Source organism: Agelaius phoeniceus, chromosome 11, assembly GCF_051311805.1.
Source record: "Agelaius phoeniceus isolate bAgePho1 chromosome 11, bAgePho1.hap1, whole genome shotgun sequence".
Classification (NCBI taxonomy): domain Eukaryota; kingdom Metazoa; phylum Chordata; class Aves; order Passeriformes; family Icteridae; genus Agelaius; species Agelaius phoeniceus.
Genome location: NC_135275.1, coordinates 5,299,759 through 5,318,532, shown reverse-complemented (window position 1 = coordinate 5,318,532; position 18,774 = coordinate 5,299,759). Strand labels below are relative to the sequence as shown.

The window sequence follows — 18,774 nt, the reverse complement described above, 5'->3', positions numbered from 1 at the left end:
AAAGTTACAATTATGTACAGGAAAATGTATATATGTCTGCCTAAAAAAGACAATTATATCATATAATGTGAAGATAGCATTCAGTTACCCTGAGCTTCATGCAAATTTTAGAGCAGTGGCAAATGTGACTTTCCCAAAATAATATCTTGGACTGGTCTTGAATGTTCTTTTCCTGTGCTGTGAACCAAACTTCTCCCCTTTGCTTTCTGTAATTTTTAAACACTCCCCACCCCAACCACCTTTTTTAAATTTTTTTTACCCCCCCTCTGTAAATTTAGATAAAACAACTTCAGAGTTATTCAGAATGGAAAGTATCCCAAAGGTAAGGGAAAGAAATTCTTTTCATTCTTAAATTTACCCTGTTGCGCTCAGGTTGGGAGAGGCTGCTGGTCAACATTTACCTTGTGGAAAAAGGGGGAGAAAAAAAAAAAAAGAGTTTATTTGTATACAGAAAGATTCAGAGCCTGCTTTGAAGTGATTTTTCCGCCCATGTGGCAGATTTTTGCCTTCTGCCCCTGCTGTGCCTTTCCCTGCCAGCTGCAGGCACTGGCGATCGCAGGCAGGGCCAGGCTGGGATCTGTGCCGTGCTAGGGGTGCTCTGTGCTCCTGCAGGTCCCGGTGCCCCCGGGCCCTGCCAGCTGTGCCAGCCCTGCTCGGGCACCGCCTGCCCTGGCACAAAGCGTGCGAGGCCCTCGTGAATCTGTGCTCCTGCAGGTCACGGTGCCCGGGGCTCTGCCAGCTGTGCCAGCCCTGCTCGGGCACCGCTTGCCCTGGGCACAAAGCGTGCGAGGCCCTCGTGAATCTGTGCTCCTGCAGGTCACGGTGCCCGGGGCTCTGCCAGCTGTGCCAGCCCTGCTCGGGCACCGCTTGCCCTGGGCACAAAGCGTGCGAGGCCCTCGTGAATCTGTGCTCCTGCAGGTCACGGTGCCCCGGGGCTCTGCCAGCTGTGCCAGCCCTGCTCGGGCACCGCTTGCCCTGGGCACAAAGCGTGCGAGGCCCTCGTGAATCTGTGCTCCTGCAGGTCACGGTGCCCCGGGCTCTGCCAGCTGTGCCAGCCCTGCTCGGGTACTGCCTGCCCTGGGCACAAAGCGTGCGAGGCCCTCGTGAATCTGTGCTCCTGCAGGTCACGGTGCCCGGGGCTCTGCCAGCTGTGCCAGCCCTGCTTGGGCACCGCCTGCCCTGGCACAAAGTGTGTGAGGCCCTCGTGAATCTGTGCTCCTGCAGGTCACGGTGCCCGGGGCTCTGCCAGCTGTGCCAGCCCTGCTCGGGCACCGCCTGCCCTGGCACAAAGCGTGCGAGGCCCTCGTGAATGGCGGCTGCTCCCGGGCAGCCCTGGCAGCCACCCCGGGCACTCAGGTGGGATGGCAGCGCCTGGCCTGGGCTGCAGGGAGCCCCCGATGGAATTGTGAGTTGATTTCAGGAGAAATCGGTGTAAAAGACCTGCAGGACACCAGGGAAAGATGAGCTGAAGGTGTTTAGTGGTGCCAAAGGAAGAGGGGCTCCAGGGTTTGGGGTTAGCAACAATCTGAAACCCACAGCTCAGCAGTTTCAGGGCTTTTCTTTCTCAGACTCTCGTTTGGACCTGGAATATGAATAAAAATTATTTTAAAATACATAACAAATAGGTCTTTATCATCTTTATCACTTCCACTCAAGAAAGGAGTCCTCTCACCAACAGCAATTGTTTCTCAGTGCTTAAGAATAATATTTTGTGAGGTTGCACATGCTGCTTTCCTGTCCAGGTGTAATTTGGTTTTATCTTGGGACATTTGCATGCCACAAATGTCCTTTTCTAACAGCTTAGTGCCATATTTTGTTCTGTATATTTTTAAATTTCTTAATTACCTAGGTTTTAACCACTTATTTTAATAGTTGGGGGAAACCATCTTGAGTATTTTTGGAGTCTCTTTTTACAGTCCCAAAATCTAAAGACCTGGGACTGTTGGTTTCTTCACCTGGAGGGTCTGTATATGTGAAATGATCTTTTAAAATTCTGTCCAGTCACACATCCATCAACTCACAGGATATGATTTTCTCAGGTAAGTCTGACAGTGTTTATTTTTAAATATCACAGTATAGTTCTTCTAGACTCTATTAAAAGTCCTTATACTTTTATAGGAGAAAATGTTACTCCTTATGGATACAAAGGTCTGTAATTTAGAGGAATCAGAAGTTAATTTCCATAGTGTGACAGTGATAAACCTAATTTGCACCATTAAAATATAATAATGTTTCCTGAGAAAATGAGACAATAGTTAAAAAAGCTGCACTAAACTTTCTTACTTTTGGATATTTTATCATTATTTTCTTTTTCTAATGACAATTCTGTCTTTTACTGATGGGAGAAAATTTTTACCTGTGAGAAAGTGCCTGGGGTTAATAATAATACTAATAATACTAGTACTACTACTAATAATAGGAACTTGATGTGTGTATATATCTCTTCCATAAAAATATTGGTTTAATGTGGATTGTCCAACTCATCCCACCTATTTTTGTGTGGACATTTAAAAAATTTGGAGGTAGTAGGAACTTTCTTTTCCTTTTCTCTATTTCTTTCTTTCCTCTGAAACTGAGAACAGTATTTCAATATATTTGTGTTGATTACAGAAAACAAAAAACCCCAAACTTGTTGCAGTTCAATTTGGGCAAGCTGTACAAAACCATAGGGCCAGGCTTGCCCCTGGTGTCCAACCCTGGGCAGAAAAGCTGAAAATGGCAGCCCTGGCTTTGCTGCCTCCCCTCTTTTGGGATGTTTTAGTGGTTGAGGGCTCAGAGAGGGAGGCTGGGATTCAGTTTCATCCTCTGCTTGAATCCACCCCCTCTAATTTCCCCAAATATTCCCGTACCACATGTCAAGCCAGGCACTTTGGGTTGGTGTGAAGGCTTTTCCTGCTGCTGGGTTCATGTTTCAGCACCTCAGTAAATAACTAAAAAGGTGAGAGGTGGTGGCTGGAACTGTCTGAGTGGTATTGATCAGTCCTTGTTGAAGCTCGGAGTGCTGCAGGGGCTCTTGTTCAGCTCTTTAGTTCCCGATGGTTTGGGGTGTGAGGAGCTGTCCTGGGGTGCGCACCCAGCCCAGGCCGGCTCTCCTGGGGTGGGCACGGTGCGTTCGGGGACCGGGCACACAGAAACCGACTGCTCACATGCATCCACCTCCCTGCAAGCTGCTGAATTCCGCCAGGGCCCCTTGGCGTTCCTGGGAAACCGTGGGATTGTAATTTTGCTGTTCGGGATGCGGCACGGAGGGAAAGCATCGCCCCCTCCCCGGAGCGCTCCTCGCTCCTGCCTCCCTTCCCTGTGCCGCCGGCTGGGAAGGAGCCAGCCAGAGACGCAGGCATGGCAGGGGGTGGAGAGAAGCAGGAAAGGTGTGTCCCTGCTGCCACACCCCGGCTGTGCTGGGGGAACGCCTCGCTCATCCCATGGCCAGCGCTGCTCCGGCAGCGGGGCTCACCTGCGCGGCTCATCCTCCGCGGCTGCGGCGCTCCAGGTACGGCACAGGGATGCTCTGCACGGCACCTCCGCGCTCTGCTGCTGCCCAGCAGGGTTATTCTGGGCTGCCTGGAGGGTTTTGGACTCTGGTTTTGGGTTCTGGTTTTGGGTTTCAGGTATGGCACAGCGATGTTCTGCACAACAGCTCCGGGCTTTGCTGCCCAATAGGGTTATTCTGAGCTGGCTGGATGGTTTTGGGTTCCAGGTATGGCACAGTGATGCTCTGCACGGCAGCTCTGCTGCCCAGCAGGGTTATTCTGGGCTGCCTGGAGGGTTTTGGGCTCTGGTTTGGGGCTCTGGTTTTGGGTTCTGGTTTTGAGTTCCAGGTATGGCACAAGGATGCTCTGCAAGGCAGCTCCGGGCTCTGCTGCCTGCCCAGCAGGATTATTCTGGGTTCTGGCTGGATGGTTTTGGGCTCTGGTTTTGGGTTTCAGGTACTAGGATGCTCTGCATGGCAGCTCTGAGTTCTGCTGCCCAGCAGGATTATTCTGGGTTCTGCCTGGAGGGTTTTGGGCTCTGGTTTTGGGTTCTGGTTTTGAGTTCCAGGTATGCTCTGCACAGCAGCTCTGTGCTTTGCTGCCCAGCAGGGTTATTCTGGCTCTGGCTGGATGGTTTTTGGCTCTGGTTTTGGGTTCCAGGCATGCACAAGCTGTGTGTGCCCTGAGTGGGAAGGTGTGAGGCACAGAACGTGGCTTGGTGACAGAGGGAGAATGCCCATTATTACTTTGCACAGCCGGAAGGCAAATGGTAATTGCTTCGAAAATGTCCCCTGCATTTGGCTTTTGGGAAGGATGGGAGTAGAAATGATGCATTAGAATGGAGCCATGTGAAAGAAAAACGTAACTATGCTGGATTTATTACCTAGAGATGATGCTGTACCTGAAATATTCATCAGCTGTTTGTTTTCCCTTTTACAATTGTCACTGTAGCCCAGTACAAATGCAGTGTTTTGGGGTGACTTTCATAGATAGCAGTAAATGGCTGATATTGCAAGGAAATGTTTGGCAAGAAAATAAGCAGCTTACTGATGAACTTTAAATAATACTAATGCTTATATTTCATGTAGATTTCTGTTTTGAAAATGTACATCCTGTCTTTTTAAACCTGATGTTTTAAAAATCCATTCCGCACCAGCTTTTGCCTTGTCAGAATTTCACATGCACTCCTGTTTCATTCTTTTCTTGCTTTTAGACTTTGTAATAGCTGTGAATTTTATTTAACTTGAGCTCAGGCACCAATAAGAACAATATTCAGGTATTTACTTTGGAGGTTAGAACATTTCTGAACGAATTAAAGTTGCTAAATGAGTAGAATTACATTAAATATTTTAGTAAAACATAGAATGCATCAGTATTCCTCCTTGTTATTGGAAGCAGGGACAGAGGAAAATAGATGACAATATTAATTTTGATAAAATGCAGCAACATTTTTCAAGCTGTCATGCTTAATGTAGTCTAATTTTGCTTATCCTTGATTTTTGCATGGATTCACAGTGAATTTTTAGCTGAAATTCAAATGGTACTGGATGTCTGGATAGGGTGATATATTTGGAGTTGCAAATGCTTCTATGAATTTTATCACTTCTCTGGGAGAAATTAGCTGAAAAGGAATTCTTAAAAAGACTTTTTTTTTTTAAGGGTTCAAGTTGGATGTGAAATATTGGCAGCCAATCTGCCATTCATCAGTTTACCTGAGCTTTTTCCATCCCCTCCAGAGAGACAATTCATACTTTAAAAAACCTTTCTGTGTGGGCAATTCTGTGAAACTGAATTCTGCCTGAAAATACCCCGAGTTGGTAAAGCATGGTTATGTAACCAGTATTGCATAATAATGCATTTAATGATATTCTAATAGGAGTTTACTTTTATCACTGTTTCTTTAGGAGAAAAGGTTGCAGGGCTGTGACTAATTACCCTCCTTCTTTAAGGTCATCAGCTGTCCTCGTTTTCAAGGACATCCCTTGCTAACAGGGACAACCCTGGGATCTTGGAGGCTTTATTGAAAATGGGGCAATGTTCTAATTTCAGAGCAATCCCATGTCAGGCAGACATCTGAGCATCTCCAGAGCTCACGTGGCTCCGAGGGCAGCACCAGCACCAGCTCCTTCCCTGGCACACAGAGCTGTGCCAAACAGAGGTGCAGCAGCACCTGTCCCACTGCTTCAAACACACACCTTAAATGAAAAAAAAAAAAAAATTAAAAATTCAGTTTTCTGTTCAGACACGTGTTCACTTTTTCCCTTCTGTAATCCCATGGCCACGGGAATGGATCAGCAAATTTGGGTTCATTGCCCCATTCTACTTGAATGGAAAGACCAGGCAGCAAATGCTGGAGCATTGGGAGGGATTTTCACAGAGGCTGAAGCTAAATTTAAAGGAGGAACAGCTCTCTGCACTCTCTGTTCTCAGACAGTTGTCAAAAGAGAAAAGTAGGTTTTGGAAGCGTTCAGATTTGTTTGACGACTTTGTTATCTCCGTGCTTGAACTCAGACTATTTTATATGTGCTTGAAAAGAAGGAAGTCCTGGGATTATGTAAGGGGTTAGCCAAGTACAGCACAGAGAGGGATGCAGCAGGGATTGAAGTCTGGTTTGAAATGTGTGTGAGGACATCTGTGACTGCATGGATCTCTGAAGGTTTCTGCTGTGGAGGAGATCACTGAGAGCTCAGTTCTGCCCTCTGCAACAGGAATGTCTGTGAGGCCCTTCCTGCATTTCACTGAGCTTCCCTGTGCTTGAGGAGACCTTGTGGAATGGTGTCTTTTACTGGAGTGAAAGCTTTTGAGTATTTCTAGCACAGAGACTTTAATAAACTTGAGGGTTTTAACGGGAGATTGTTAAAATATAAACTGCTTCGGTTTTCTCCAAATTTTAGGGAGTGATGGCTCCAAAGCCTTCATGGCATTGTGCATGTTGGGTTCCAGGGCAGTGATGGAGATGGAAAAGGCCCAGTGGGGTATTTAAATCCCCAGTCCTCCCATGTGGCTGTAACCCAATGTGTGAGCTCAGTAGCAAAGTGCATGCATTTTTCATCTGTGATGCTGTGTCAGGACACACATGGGAGACTTTCCTTTCTGGGGTTTGGGGCTTTAAATGTACCACAAACACACACACACACACACACACTGCTTGTGCTTGTGTCATAGTGACAACAGGTTTTGTAAATAAGCAATTGGAGTTACTGCAGCTGCATTTTGTAACAATATCCGTACTTGGTGTCAATTTATCAAGAGCTGAATGAGCTTAAAAGAATGTAGTTTTTTATTTACAGCACTTACCTGGGTAAGTGACAGGTCTAGTGTCCCATTACTTCCCCTTCTGTCATTTTGCAGGATAGAATTTCATGCATCTGCCAGCTCAGATTCTCCTTTGCTGGAAAGATTTCATGTACTCCCACTTCTCATAATTAGAATAACGGTGCCAAATTTTCTCAAGGTTAAGAAAACTGCTGGAACCATAAAATAGAACATGAAGGAGCTGTAATTGCCTGGTTTTTAAAGTTAAGATGTGAAACTCCTAAAGAATGACCACAGTTTTTGTGGGGATCAAGGGCAGTGTCCCTTCTTAGCTGTTGCTGATCACTGAGGGCCCAGGTTTCAGCTGAGGTGAAGGAATGACTTTGCTCAAGTGTTGGACCTGATGCATGCCAGGAAAAGCATCTCTGCAACAATTTGTAAGCTATTTAACACTGTAAAAATCAACTGGGAAGTGTTTGCATTTTCTTCAGTAATTAAATAGGGGTCACTTCAGTGATAATGCATCGTGTGCACTGAGTCCTACAGCTCTCCTTGCTGCTAATGGGATTTGCAAGTGTTGCAAAATCCACATTCATCCAGCAGAAAATGTGCTTCAGAGTGCCTCAGAAAGCTGTTCAGCCTTTATTTCTGAAACTTGGGTTGACTTCAAGTTGCCCAAATTGGCTTTGCCTTTAGAAGAGCCCTGCTCTGAGCTTCCCTGCCCTCTCTTCTTGTGAGCACCCAGGCCATGCTTGGCCAGCAAGGTGTCAGTGCTGGCCAGCACAGCCAGAGTGCTCTGTTCCTGGGGAGCATGGCAATATCATATCATATAATGTAACAAATCTGGGGAGCAGAAATGAGGATGTTTGTTTCTAACCCATGAGGACCTGAGAAATCTGTGCTGCAGAGCAGTGCTGGCAGCTTTCCTTTCTCCTGAATCCCAGGGTGAAGGCCTGTATCAATCCCACTCCTTCCCTGCCTTCTCCCTCGGGTTGCAGATATTTGGCAAAGCCTTCAATGCATCTCTTGCTCTTTAGCCACTTTGCTGACTCCTCCTTTCTCCATTTTTCCTGCTTGCCTCTCCTGACAGAGCAGAGCCTCCTCTGGGGCCATGGGCACAGCTCCCCCTCTCCACAGAGCTGCTCTCCCCGTCTGCTGGGGCTGCTCCATCCCTGCTGCCCTGAGCCCCAGGGGATGCTGGAAGATGTTTCAGAGCTGATTTCAAATCCTCTCCCACGCCAGGAGGTGCCACCACTTGTTACCTGTGCTGCCACCTGCCTCCCTTTTGCTCTTTCTGGATGTGTGCTGATTTGATTTTGGTTAAAGATCACAGCCACAGCCTTCATGCACAAGTTCTCTCTTTATTAACACTGTGGCCCCACTGAAATGCTGATTATTTTAGTCCTTTGTATTTCTACCACTGTACTCACCTCTCAGTGTACCTTTCCCCCAGCAGAGCCCCTCTGGATACATTTTGGCTTTAGGAAGTTGGTTGAGTTGTTAATTTCTGAATTCTGCTCTGATTTGCTTTTGTTTTTTGGTATATGCCTTTGCCAAAGCCTCATTCTTCAAACTGTGTTTATGAAACAAAGGCAGGGGTGATTGATTAATAATCTGCCACTGCCTTGCTCTGATCCGTAATGGTCCTGTTCAGTTTTAGATATTGCATTATCTTGTATAATGTAAAACTTCCAATATAGCAGAATTTAATATTGCTCTAAGTATTTTTGGGAATTTTGTAACCTGCTAAAGCAGGCAAACAATTTTTCCCCCCGATAATCAGAATTAATTATTTTTAGCAAGGCTATCTTGATAGGGCTGTGAATGGAGATTTGTAAATGTATCAAACTCCTTTGCTGATTTTTCAAGTCCCTTAATTCCAATACTTTGTGGATTGAGGGAAAACAAGTTTTAAAACAATCTCTTTTGTGTGGCTAATCCTATATATAAGAAATGTATTTAATCTGCATTTGCAACTTTTGACCTTGAGGTTCAAATGTGTTCAGAAAATTCACTCCAGGATTAATGTTTTGATTAAATGGATGGCCTTCATTGTATGGAAACTTTTTTCCCCTCCTCCAGTGCAAGTTATGAAGACTTATTCTTGATTCTGAAAATAAAATTCTTTTCCCAGGGACTTTGGCAAAGTTCATCCCAACTGTTCCTTTGCTCTCAGCAGCTCTGGGTGAGTGGTGGCATTGTGAGCTCAGGGAAAGCACTCAGGAATGGCAGGTGCACATCAACTGCTTTATCAGAGATAACTGAGCCAAGATTTGGGCCCTGAGCTCGTCAGTAATTGTCAATAATTGTCCTTTTCACTCCTCCTAACTTCCTTGCTCTGTGCTGGGGAGTTGTGACCAGTCTGCCCAGTACAGGAGAGGTTCTGGTGACTGGGGGGAGTCCAGAGCAGGGCCACCAAGGTGGGAGCACGTGGCACACAGGGAGAGGCTTGGCAGTGTCAGCATTCCTCTCTCAGGAGAAGAGCTGGATGTGGTTTTATTCCTTTCCTCCCTTACCCAGTGGAGGTCATAAAAGAAGGAAAATCCAGACTCGTCCCCGAGGTGCACAGCAAAAGGATTTGAGGTAAAAGCTGTAATTCCAGTAAGGGGAATTCTGGTCAAATATAAATAGCTTTCTCACCAGGAGGGTGTTCCAACATGGGAACAGTGGCCCAGACAGGGGTGGGAATCTCCATCCTTGGGGAGGCTCAAAGCTCAGCTGGGCATGACCCTGAGCAAGCTGTTCCACATTTGAAGTTGGCTCTGAGTTGGGCTAGATGACCTTCAAAGGTCCTTTCCAATCTAAATCACCCCATGGTTTTCTTAGGAACACTGGGACAAAAACCAAGCCCCAAACCAAAAGAGAGCTCTTTGATTTGAAGTGGGGTTTCCAAGCAGGAATGCAGGGAAGCCTGAGCCTGTGTTGTTGTGAGTCATGGACAGCTTTTATTCTGATGGGACCTCTGTGGGTGCTGTCCTGTGGAGTCACTGAGTCCTCTGGCAATCCTGGAGTACTGATTTGCAATGGCAGCTCGGGTTTAGCTGTTATTATGGGCTGTTACTGGCCACTCTTTATGGGACTTTTACATCTTTCCGTGATAGATTTGTGATCTTCTGCTGCTTTAATTGATTCCAGCAAGTAGAATTCATACAGGTAAGAGCAAAGTGCAGAAACAGGAGGAGTCAAAGCAGCACAGTCTTGTTCTGTGTTGGGAATTCAGAAAACATTACTGAAATTCTTCCATCTCAGACATTTTTGTGCAGTTGCTTTCAACAGTGATAAATGACCTGCCCCAAATTTCTAGATGACTTTTCCATTTATGATGTGAAATTATATAAAAGTCAGGGTAATAAGGAAAAAATGTTAACTTAATCTTGACTGCTCGAGTCCATGTAGGGAGGTTTGACACTTGTTGCTGTGGTGTTATTACAGTGGTTGCTAATTAATGTCTCTTGTTAAAGCACCCTTCCTGTGAGTGTCACCTTCCTCTGGGTGAGTTCTTCCTGCACCATAAAATAGGAAATAATACATCTGATAATCATCTTGATAAAGGCCTGTGTCTGAGGGGGAAGTGTGAGTAAAGAGGAAAATGAGTTATGATAAAACATGCTCAATTAACAGAAGGTGTCTGCTCTGAAGTGTAGGGTGGGCTCAGTAAGGTTACAGGGATGAAAACTGGTTGGAAACTACTACCCCCTGTCTGGTTAAAGGGAAAATTGCTGGGGGAAAGTGTCACCATCCTTCTGTGGCCTTAGAGATGTCCCTTTATCCCTGAGAGGCCTTGGGGAACAGGGTAGGCAGGGAGGGCAGAAGCAGATCAGGGAGAGCAGAAGATGATCAGGGAAAGCAGAAGCAGATCAGGGAGGGCAGAGGCAGATCAGGAAAGACAAAAGGCAGATCAGGAAGGACAGAGGAAGATCAGGGAGGGCAGAAGATGATCAGGGAGGGCAGAGGCAGATCAGGGAAAGCAGAGGCAGATGAGCCAGCCCAGGTTGGGGGGGCTGCAGTGTACCTTGGTTTTGGGGCAAAAGCTCTGCCAGTCAGGAGGGTTCTGTCCCCATCTTGGGGTATAGGGGGGAAAGAATGAAAAGAAATCATTGTGTACAGAGGCAGAGTGAGATACTCCTGCAGACAGAGGGCTTGCAACAATTATAGGATATCGTTGTTAAAGGGGATTCGAACTGGTTAAAGGCTGAAATATTTGAGTTGCATTTACAACAGTATCTGTCTTCCCTTCCTGCTGAGTATCTGTGATGAACTGTGTTGGGGTTGCTCTTCCTCTGATAAGATGATTTCTAATAAGGCACAGAATCACAGGATCATTTAGGTTGGAAAACTCCTCTGAGTTCATCAGTCCCAGCTATCACTGATCACCACCCTACCAACCAAGTGGCACCAAGTGCCACATCCAGGCTCTCCTTAAACATGTCCAGGGAGGGTGACTCCACCACCTCCCTGGGCAGCTCCTTCCAATATCTCATCACCCTTTCTGCAAAGAAATTCCTCCTGAAGTCCTTCAGTGCTGCTCCTTTCCCTGCCACTGCAGTGTTTGCTGAGATACCTTTTGCAACAGTCCTGCCTTCTGTAAAAGCTGAAAAGCCTAAACCACTGCTGTTCCTGCTAGGCAAGTGATCTGATTTTGAATTTTGAGCCTTATTTGAAGGATTTTTGTAGTGTTCCTTTTCAATATTTTGTTCTGATAGTGGATTTGCTGGTGCCTAAGTTGGACTAAAGTTCCTATGCCTAATGTGTCAAATAATTTTTTACAGAATCTTGTTTACAAGGGATGTGTTCTTGATAAGAAGTTGCTGGTTAATGCAATGTTAAACAAAGTGTCTTGGAAGGTTCATTCTGGGAGGGAATTTTTAACAATTGTAGTCAGGTCCCTGTAAGAGGGAGGCACAGCTCCAAGGCTATAATCCAAAAAATCTAAATCCAAATTTATGCGACTGAAATAAGAATCTGGGGATGAGACACAGACCAGTTATGCTGAGTGAATTATTTAGGAAGGGATGGGAAATGAAAAGATGCTAGAGATAAGAGGTAAAAGTGAAGTTTGCAATGTCACCATCAGCAAGGCTTTGGATGCATTAGAAGCAGATCAATAGTGGGGAGCAGCCCTGGCTCTGTGCAGCTCTTGTGTCAGGCTGGGTTCAGTCTGAGCCTTTGGCCTCAGAGTGCTCCTGCTGGGGCTGGAAGCTTTCCAGAGCCTTCTGATTGTTCCTGCCCTGTGTGTGCTGAGTGTGAACCTGCAGTGGGGCTTCTGCTCTGTCTTCTCCCAGAGAAATCTCCTGCCTGGGCTCCAGAGCTGAGACACAGCCAGAGCTGAGCTGCTGTGAGCTGCAGTGCTGCTCAAACCCAAAATGTGAATGTAGGGCACAGCAAAGTCATCTGCCTCTGAAGCCTGGTGTAAAAATACATCATCTTATCCTTTGCTGGAGAAGCAGAGGTCCTTCTCTCTTAAAGGAGAATTTATCAAAATGAACTATATTGGGTTAAATCCATTTTCTTTGAAGTTGATGGTAAAGCTTCGACTGATGTAAATGGGAGTAGAATTAGGCCAGCACTGATCACTTAGGGGAAATCAAAATCTAGGCTAGAGAAAAGGCAAAGATCAGCTCTGCACAGATACAGAAATAGTTCCTGTGTGCTGTGCCACTGGTGGCTCCTGTGTGCTTCAGCTGGAGTTGGAGGGCTCATTTCTAGGGCAGATGTCACTGAAATCACTGCACCAGGTCAGTGGTGGCACCAGGTCAGTGGTGGCACCAGGTCAGTGGTGGCACCAAGTCACTGGTGGCACCAAGTCATTGTTTCCCAGCTGTGGGATGCTGGTGTGGTGCAGCTCCAGCTGCCCACAGCACTTGTCCCTGGGGCCATTCTCCTCCCAGCCATAGCCACAGCTGTGGTGCCAGGCCTTGAGGACCCCTCTGCCACCATGAGAACCTCACTCCCTGTGTTACTTCCCTGACAAGTTGTGAGTCAGGACAAGTCCTTCCAACTTTGGGATTTGTTGTGCTGAGGTACTAAAGAGTTTAAGTGCAAAGGCTCCTAAAGACTTCAGCAAATGGATTTAGCACCAGCATTTCCCTTTTTCCTGTGCCATCTGTGCCAGCAGTGTTGGTCCCTGCAGGAGGATGCCACCTGCAAGCTGCCTGTCTGTTTTCCCCTGTGCTGGAAATAGCACTGCCAGCACAAAGAAATGTGTGGTTTTCAGTCAGTCTGATGGTGCTGAGGACTTGAGCTCCTTTTCAGCCACTGATTTGCTCCTTTGCTTGTGTTTGGACAGGGAGGGCAGGAGCAGATCTGTTGTGGAAGGGCAGAGAGGCACCTATCCCTGGAGTCAATGAGAACAGGCTGTTTATGAGGCTCTGTGGATCTGTGTGCTGGGCTGTCACCCTGGTGCATGAAATGTCTCACACAATAGCAACAGAGCTGTGCTCAGAATGTGACTCTGGGGAGAAAACTCTGTCACAAGGAATGACAAATCCACCAGTGCTCCTTATGCAATTAAAATGGCAACTTATCTCTGTGTGATCCATGTTCCTTCCTCTCCAGCTGGTGAGCTGTTCCCAAAAGGAAAGACTCCCATCTCAGGGTCCCCTGTGCATCCCTGGTTTGGTGTCTTTACACTGATACAGCCCTGGGGAGGTTTTAATCAGAAGGGAATAAGTGCTTTGCCATTCCAGCACGGCTCCCTGGCTGCTCTGAGCTGCAGCTCAATTATATTAATCTGACTGTTCCCTGTTTAAGCATATCCTACATCTTGACTGACAGTGGGGTAAACAGATTCAGCAAATAAACTCTGCTGCCTGTGCTTGCCAGTGGCAGATCAGGTCAAGCAGAGCAGCAGCTGAACAGGAGCAAACACACACACACAGAGCTTTGCCTGTGTCACTGCCTCCTGACTGGGATGGAAAGGCACAGCCTGAGCACACACAGGGCCACAGGAGGGCTTCCATGATGCCTTAGCCTTTTAGCTTTTGTATTTTCCATCTATTTGTACTCCTGTAGCTCTTTAGTGTGTCACTCCAAACTGCACACCCAGTGTCAGCTGCAGCTTCCCCATTTGGGGCACACACAACAATTCCTCTCCAGGCCTGGCAATCAAGGACACCTCACTGCCCCAGGGCCCAGAGATGGGAACAAAAGGGACTTGGGGGGAGCAAACTTGGGCTCAATGACTTCATTACCTGCAGCTGGGATTGGCAGATGAACCCCCAATGTGCAAATGGACCAAACTGATAAAAATATAAAAACCCCTGACCCATCATCCATTTTGGGTGTAGCCCAAAATGTACCTGAAGACCCTTCAATAAACAGAACTGCTTTTTATTCCCTTAATTCTGTCTGGCCTCTGGTTTTAGGTAGTCCCAAAAAGGCATCAGCCCCCCCAAATGAGGTGCACATGCTCTTGGCAGTCTCAGGGTGACACCAGGCAACTGCAGCTTCCAGGAAGAGTTAAAGAGGTTTAGATGGCAGCTGTGTGTTTTTCCTGTTTGTCTGTTTTCCTCAAGGTCACTGGAGCTGCTGTTACAGAGATGGGAAGGGTCTGTCCCACTCCCTCTATTTCCACAAATCATTTTTGACAGTGGGAATGTAAGTCCTTTTAAAATGGCTGTGCTAGAACTTGGGAAGTTTTGTTCTTGCAAGAAGTGACAAAAAGCAAGATAAACATAAGGTGATTAAGGAACATATCTGAGGAAGTGTTTTCTGTTCATTTTCAAAGAAGGCAAAACAATAATCACAGGAGCATATGTGAACAAAAGTTGTCTTGATTTAAAATGCTAAAAAACCTGCATTGATTTACATGGGGAGCACCAGATTGAGATGGGCTGAAGCAAGAGATGGGATCTTGTTTTTTTTAATCCCCAACCTGGCAGAGTTGCTCACTGCCATCAGGAGTGGGCTGGATCTGCATTTTGTGATAGCATGTGGGTTAGGTGCATGCAAATCAGAGACGTGGGCTCTGCTTTGATCAGTTTTGCTTAATTTTCTGAGATAAGCTTGTATTTTTATTTTTTGGGGGTTGTAGTTAAGCATGCAAAGAATTGACAATTCCTTTTTATTCTGGAGATTGTTGTGGGGGTGCTCTCTCTGTAAGATTTCTGATTTTAACAGATTGGGAGATTGCTGAATGTTATTAGAGGCATGGTAATTTCAATTCTCTGATGTCTGAATTATTTCAGATGGGTTCACAAAACATAACAAAGAAACCCAAAGCTGTTGCAGGAGGTGTGAGTTTGCTTCTCTAGGAAATATGTAGGAGTTGATGGGTGTGAAAACCTTGGCAACAGCTGGATTTTGTCTTTTGTTTACTTGCACATTTCAGGTGTTATGTCAATGCAGAGGGTTTGATTCAAACAGATTAATCATGGAAATCCCAATGTTTAAAACTTGTTTTAAAACTTGTTTTAAAACTTCAATACAGCAAGGCACAGATATGACCAATAATATTTCAGGTTAATAATATTGTGGTTAATAAATTTGCCTATTTTAGGCATGTTCAGCACTAGCCTGGATCTTTGGAGAATTTGGTAATTCCTCATTATCACTTCTGCCTGTAGAGGGAGAGATTTAATTTTGTTGGTCCATTGGATGCCTCCACATCTCTAATGCCAGAATTAATTTCTTTGTGAATCCTTTAGTGTGAAATATCTGTGGGCCTGGTGTCAGAGGAAAGGATGTGGCTTTCCAGCACATCTGGGATGGCCATTGGTGATGGGTGACATGAATTCAAATGGTCCAAACCGTTTGGGTTTAGAAGTGGGAATCAAAGCAGTAACCAACTGAAATCTTTGTAGGGATTTATATGTTGTCCCTGAAAGGGTTTTGAGCCCAACAAATCAATAGAGCAATGTCTCCTGGTGCCAGATGGAGCCTAATAAATGGGAGCAGTCAGCTTGTCTTGGTGTTCTGGGGTATTTCTCCCAAGCATCTCAAGATACCTCAGCCAGAAATTCTCTTTCAGGCATTTATTGATACTCTGATAAGAAAAGAACACAGGATAGGATGTCATTTTCAAATAATCACCTTATGTTCAAATGCCAGAACATTCTGTGTTGGATCACTTTTTGGGAGGTAAAAGCAACAGATAGAAATTTCTTTTTCAGAAACTTTATTTAGATTAAAAAAGGGTGAAAAAACCATGCTAAAATATGCTAAATTACTTCTGATCTCAGTATCCCTGGAGTAGCTCTTCTTACAAGAACAGTTGTTGCTTTTAGTTTTTTAATTTTCGGATCTGCTTGGAATTTGAAGTCACAGGTGTCATTCCTGGTGAATGCATAATTAACAGCACTTAAACTAATTGAAACAGAATGTTCTAATCTGGAATTGTTAATGGTGCCTGCTGGCTGAGGTGTTTAGGGGGAAGTCACTGCACACTCACTCCATCCCCACTTCCAGACCCAGGCCTGCTCTCTTGAAAAGTCATTGTGAAGTTTGCTGAAAGTTTTAGAATTTGGATGTTTCCAGTGCCTGTAGTCTTCTGACATCGAAAAAATCTGTGTGAACGTGGGAAATTTGGATTTGATCCTATATTGGTTCTGTTTAATTTGAGAATTGACAGAAACCTCAGCTGCCTAGACAATATTCTAATAATTAATCTGCAGAATTATTTTCACAGTTTCCTTTGCTCGCCATTAATTTTGTGGTGGTTTTGAGTAGTTTCTTACTTTACCTTCCCTAAGAATCTCATTATCTTGCAGGATATATGCAGGATCAACAAATGATCTATTGCAGCTTAATTGCAATATGGTTATCCAGTACTCAGAACACTTAACTATTGAAATATGTGCATGAAGAAATGCAGATTGTCCCCATGCCACCACCATTCAAATGGGACCAATTCATTACCAATTTTTTTGCAACAAATCTCTGTTAAAAAAAAAAAATCAACAAACAAACTCAACAACAGCAACAATGAACCAAAACTCTTGAAGAAAAAAGAAAAGAAAATTCCAGATTTTAATTTGAGTTGGCACCTGGTATGTAGTTTGTGAGTAAATGGCGGTCGTGTTCCAAAATGGAAGATTTAAGATTTCATTGGGAACACTCACTGTCAGCAGCCCCTCACAAAAATACCTTTTCAACTCAATTGTCTCTGCTTATCCCCATCACCGTGCTGAGGAGATGTGGAGGGAGCTGTTCCCAAAACAGACAAGTAATTTGCTGGAAACAGATTTTAGATCAACACATTTGATTACAAGGAGAAATCAAGCTGAGCTCGTGCACTTTGTGCAGCACAGGTCTATGTTCTCTGCAAGAGGCATGGTTAAAATCAGCAAACAATCATGCTCTGTAGCAGCTGAGACATCCAGATGGTCTCAGTTTATCCCTCATTAAAACACACTTCAGTGTTCCAATCCTTAGATAAAGATAGGCCTCGATGGCTGTGGCAGGGCCCATAGCCTAAAAGAGAGGTCACAAGCATGGAGGCACTGGCAGAGAACGCATCCCACAGCAGCCCCAGGGCCTGGGCTGTGTCCCAAGGTCATGGAATCAGCAAATCCAGAGTGATTTGGGTGGAAAGGGACATTAAAGACCATCTCATTCCACCCCTGCCATGGCAGGGACACCGTCCCCTGTCCCAGGCTGCTCCAAGCCCCAGTGTCCAGCCTGGCCTTGGACATTTCCAGGGGTCCAGGGGCAGCCACAGCTGCTCTGGGCACCCTGTGCCAGGACCTCCCCAAGTCCCTCACAGGGGAGAATTCCTTCCTAAATCCAACCTAACCCTACCCTCCTCCAGCTTAAGGCCATTTCCCCTTGTCCTGTCGCTCCATGCCTTGTCCCCCATCCCTCTCCAGCTCTCCTGGAGCACCTTCAGGCACTGGAAGGGCTCTGAGCTCTCCCTGGAGCCTTCTCTGGGCTGTTCTGCAGCTGCTGGGGCTCTGTGGTTCTGATGGAAGCCTTGGAGCTGACCTTCCTTGTGTCACTCCTTGCAAGTGCAAGCAGCGCTGCAGCAGGATGCTGACAGGGACTGTACAGCACTCTGCTTTAATTTTGTTCCTACAGGCCCAGAGAGGGTTGGAACAGCTTTGTACCTTCCCTTCTGCCCTTGCTGGGAGGAGGCAGCTGGGGAAGAGCAGCTGGAAGCATCTGATCTGTGTGTCAGATGGTCAGAGAGGGCCATGAGCCTCATCTCCAGCTTCCCATCTTTCTTCATTTGCTGGGCAATTAATGAGGACCCCAGTTGTGCTGAAATTTGAGAAGCTGCTGAAGGGTTTTGCTGGACAGGACTCTGTGCATCCTGCAGCTAATTATGTCATTCATTAATCTGTTATCTCTTGATGAGGGTCACTGAGAAGGATTCAGAACCTACCTGGTAATTAAAGTATTTATTCCTCGTATATTGGTAATTCTTCATTTCTGTGCTGCAGCCATGTGAAATCCTTACAGGGAATTATATTAAGGGATTCTTAGAGAAAATTCCTGTTTCTTCCTTGTTCTCCTGGGTTTTTTCCCATATATGCAGATAACTAATGTAGCTTAAGAGATGCAGAGTAGGAAGATTAATCTCTCTTCCCCCTTGCAGCTCCTAAAGAAAGTTACAGCTTTATAGCTTCAAAAGAGAACATTTTATTTTTAAGTTGCTATTAATAGCACAGAAAATTAAAAGCTCATCATGGTTAGGATGAGATCCCGATTGAACTTGACAGGGAAGAAGATATTTAATAAAAGTACCAGGCATGATGATGGCTTTAAAATAAATCTGTGTGTTAATAGCTAAATTATGAGGCGATAATCTGCTGGTCTGCCTAAAAATGTGTTTGTAGGAGGATTTTTGGGATGACCCCGTAGCTAATGCATGGTTGTTGGTATGTCCTGTCCTACAGCTTGTATTTTTTGGCTAATTGTATGATTTTAAGGTTGGGCAGCAGCATTCTACATAGCTGTGATCACTTTTTATCCATCAATTGATGTCTGCTGCTGTTTTATCAGCTTATTTTTCTGAGCCACCAGCTAGGATAATGTGCTTGAGGGAAAATTATACCCTACATCAGTGGTTTTGTTACAGCATGTTGTACATTATTGGTAATTTGAATGCACC

The 18,774-nt window shown here is 45.5% G+C and overlaps 1 protein-coding gene across 15 annotated transcripts in view; it reads left to right on the top strand.

Annotated features, from left to right (window-relative positions):
• ATP2B2 (ATPase plasma membrane Ca2+ transporting 2) overlaps positions 1 to 18,774 on the top strand; it is a 415,395-nt gene that overhangs the window by 208,773 nt on the left and 187,848 nt on the right. Inside the window, exon 1 of one of the 15 annotated variants that reach the window (XM_077184644.1) lies at positions 3,372 to 3,490. The exons of the other annotated variants lie outside the window; for them this stretch is intronic. The gene's annotated coding sequence lies outside the window, so the exon portion shown is untranslated. Of the gene's footprint in view, positions 1 to 3,371; positions 3,491 to 18,774 lie in introns of those variants that run through there. 15 annotated transcript variants of the gene reach the window in all.